Here is a 4,052-nt window from a genome sequence, read left to right as displayed (position 1 = left end):
GCAGGGGAAGGGAAGGGAGAGAGAAAGAGGCCAGGTGCAGTGGCTCAGGCTTGTAATCCCAGCTCTTTGGGAGGCCCAGGTGGGCTGATCACGAGGTCGGGAGTTGGAGACCAGCTTGGCCAACATGGTGAAACCCCGTCTCTACAAAAAAATACAAAAATTTAGCCAGGTGTGGTGGCAGGCGCCTGTAATTCCAGTTACTTGGGAGGCTGAGGCAGGAGAATCGCTTGAATCTGGGAAGTGGAGGTTGTAGCGAGCCGAGACCACACTATTGCACTACAACCCGGGTGACAGTGCAAGACCCCATGTCCAAAAAAAGAGAAAGGAAGGAAAGAAAGAAAGAGAGAAAAGAAAAAAGAAAAGAAAAGGCAGGCCAGGCGCAGTGACTCACGCCTGTAATCCCAGCACTTTGGGAGGCCCAGGTGGGCAGATCATGAGGTCAGGAGTTTGAGACCATCCTGACCAACATGGTGAAACCCCATCTCTATTAAAAATACAGAAAATTAGCCAGGCGTGGTGGCACGCGCCCGTAATCCCAGCTACTTGGGAGGCTGAGGCAGGAGAACTGCTAGAACCCAGGAGGCGGAGGTTGCAGTGAGTGGAGATAGCGCCATTGCACTCCAGCCTGGGCAACAGAGTGAGACTCCATCTCAAAATAAAAAAAATAGGAAGGAAGAAAAGAAAGAAAAGAAAAGAAAAACAAGGGTCAAGGAGGATCACCCCACTCGCTTCCTGCCTGTCCCAATAGGAAGGTGGGGGCATGCAAGGCACTCTTGCAGGAATGCTTGTATCAAAGACCCCAAATGGCTCAACAGAGGCCCAAGGGTGGCTGGAGTGTCAGGTCTTGGGGGCTGCACGCTCCCCGCCCTCCCATCCGTTCTCTGCTTCCCCTACTCCCCGCAGTTGAGACTGCTCCCTCCTGGGCAAGGGTCTGGTCATTGGCCTCCCCTGACACCTGGCCTCCCCTGAACTCCCCCCTGAGAGTCACCTTTCACACATTTATCATTTGCTCAAAAAGCCCACTCAGCACCCAGGCTGTACCTGATGCCACACTGCAAAATGGAGCCCTGGCTTCAAGAGGCAAGCCCAGCACACCTCCAACGAGGCACAGGCCTTGGGGCAGTGGAAGAGACCTGAGGCCATGCAGGCTCCCCCAGCTCCCCATCCCCACCTGCTCCCCTGCCACCTCCCAGGGATGCCTTGAAGCCCAGGTTTCTCCAACTGCGGCCCTCGGGAGCTGCGGGCGAGGGGCTCGAGACACCCTCATCAGCACGTCTTGCTGGAGTAATCACTTTACTTAAGAAGTAAATTGGGACGGGAGGGTTAGATGTTGCTGCTGTGGTCATTGTGGTTCTGAGACAGGGGCCCGCTCTGCCACCCGGGCTGCAGTGCGTGACGCACTGGGCTCAAGCGATCCTCCCACTCAGCCTCCCGAGTTTTGAGTGCCACCACGCTCCATTAACTTTTCAATGTTTTATAGAGATGGGGTGTCCTTATGTTGCCCAGGCTGGTCTCCAACTCCTTGGCTCAAGTGATCCTCCTGCCCTGGCCTCCCAAAGTGCTGGGAGTTTAGATGTGAGCCACTGCGCCTGGCCGGTGTTAAGTTAAACTATTTGATTGCTGCACAACCTAAAACATAACTGTTATGCTAAGACACATCGGACTGTATTAGAGGGCATGATGTAAAAGTCATGAATTTCTACAACTTAGCCTCAGTGGGTCACAGACTTCTGTTCCCTTCTGCCTGCAATCCCACAGGGATCGCTCTGACCTGGAGCGATCTCAGGTTTTCCCAGGAGAGCAGCTCCCCAGCCTCCCTCCAGGCCCCACTGCAGAATCGCACCCTCCTCTTGGTCCAGGAGTGCTTGTCCTGAAGCCTGCTGGGAGCCACCGGAGCAGCTCCTGGGTGGCTGACGGAGCCTCCCTCCCTGTGGGGACGGCAGCAAGGACACCAGCCATTAATCACTCTTCCTTCCATTTTGTCAGACCCAGCAACCTCCTGAAGATGCCGCATAAACACACTTAACCTTTAAAGGGCTGGGTGGCAGCCCCAGGGAGGGAGAGCTCAGTGTCCTCACCCCGGGGGTGAGCCCCCTTCCCGCCTCCTCTCTCAGACCCTCCTGGTCATGGAGAAGGAGGGAGTTTAAAACAAGGAGGAAGGGCTCCGGGTAACCCTCGCCTACTGTCAAGCTGACAGAGCTCCGGCCACTAAGAATCTAGGAGAGGTCTCCCAAGGAGGATGAGGGTGGAGGAGAGATGTCAGCAGGAGTGGCTGCACCTGTCTGTTACAGCTTCCCCAGGAGCCTCTGCCACTGTGGCCCCTGAGGATGGGGCCCTTCCTGCCAACAGGAGCCAGAAGCAGTGAGGGTCCCAGGCTGGGGACAGGGGCTCTGCCTGGGGCCTAACATCTGGGGGTCAGCTTGGCTGGATGAGGGTCCCCTACCACCCCTTCCCTTTGCCTCCCTCCTACATTCATTCAGCAAAGTCAGCAGCTGCCTCCACGTTCCAGGCATGGCACTGGGGACCAAGGATGAAAGGAGAAAGAAAAGACTGTCCGATCCCAGGGGACTCCTGGTAAGTACAGGGTGGGGAGCAGGCTTGCAAGACATTGTTTCCATAGGACAAATGTAAACTCCAGGATGGGTAGAAAGGAGGCGCTGTGGAGCCCTGCGGGGGAACGGAGCTCTGGAGCTGGAGAGGTGGCTGTCAGAGATGGGCAGCGCAGCAGAGGAGATGTTTGACCTCGGTCTTACGGTATGAGTAAGAGTTCTCTGAGCAGATGGAGGGAACTTGAATGTACTGGCTAGGACCTGGGTGGTGAGGACGTGGAGGCCAAGGCTCGGGTCCCGGCCTCCCCGGAGGGTCAGCAAGGCCAGCGCCGAGCAACACGGCCACGCGGTGGATTCCGGGCTCTGATGGTGGACACGTTACCTGTTGCTGGCAGCTGGCTCAGCTGCAAAGAGCCCTGCCCACAGCGACACCCTCCTCTGAGGGGCCACAGCCAAAGGCCTGTGCTGACGAGAGACCAGGGCTGGCCACCCCAGCCCACTCAGGACAGCTCTGAGGGCTTCCCTGGCCAGGCTCTCCCGCAGCCGCTCCAGCTTCCTCCTCCATTGTTCTTCAATAACCATCCTGCAGACTCAGCCTGCTGCCCGGGAAACCAAACCTGTAACACACAGGGTGACAGCAAGGCTGTAATTTAGAAACCAACGGGCAGTAAACCAGATCAGAAATAAAAGCTCCCCATCAGCTGGAAACCCAGACTCATTCCGGTTTCACAGCCGAGGCTCACTCCCTCCGAATGCCCACCATGGAGGACCACAGAGACGGGGGCTTCCCAGGGAGCTGCTCCAGACTCTGTCTCCCACCTCCTGGAGGTTCCCAAACCCTCAACCAGGACACCACACACTCAGCATGCCACCGTAGAATAGAAAGGGTGTGTCCTAAAGAAACACTGTCCTGGCAGACCTGGGACTGCCCGGGGTAAAAGAATGCAGTACAGCTGCAGTGACACAGAAAATGCAAAACCCGGTGTCCCAGGATGCGGAGTAAGGGCACCCAGACGCATGTGCTCAGAATAGCTCCAAGCCACGCCTGCCTCACACCAGAGATGCCGGAAGCCACAGGGTGCACACAGATGGCTTGCTTACCCACCATGCACGTCCTCCTCCGGCAAAAGGGCCCGGCTGAGTTCCCAAGGCAGCAGATGAAGAAAGCTCGGCTCTTAGAGAGGGAAATCAAGAGGAAACAGACAGAACTCACCTCCTCCTCCTCTTCCTCCTCCTCTCTGTATCCCTGGCTAAGAGGCTCGAGGTTGGAGGCAAATGAATGGCCTTCAGGTGCTTGAGTTTGTCCATCGATTACACTCTCCCGCCCAAGCCATTGCAACCTGCTTTCCATAAAAACTTGAGCCTCTGGCCGGCACTGACCTAACACCAGCCGGGAGTGGCTGCTGAATGGCACTTGTCCCTTTGTTTGTTGTCAGGAAGCTTAGTTGCCAGGGATTTGTTAAAGAAGACACCGAGGTGTGTTGTTCATTCACTCTGACCTGT

This window comes from Cebus imitator, unplaced genomic scaffold, assembly GCF_001604975.1.
Source record: "Cebus imitator isolate Cc_AM_T3 unplaced genomic scaffold, Cebus_imitator-1.0 Scaffold36, whole genome shotgun sequence".
Lineage (NCBI taxonomy): Eukaryota > Metazoa > Chordata > Mammalia > Primates > Cebidae > Cebus > Cebus imitator.
This window is presented reverse-complemented; position numbering follows the sequence as displayed.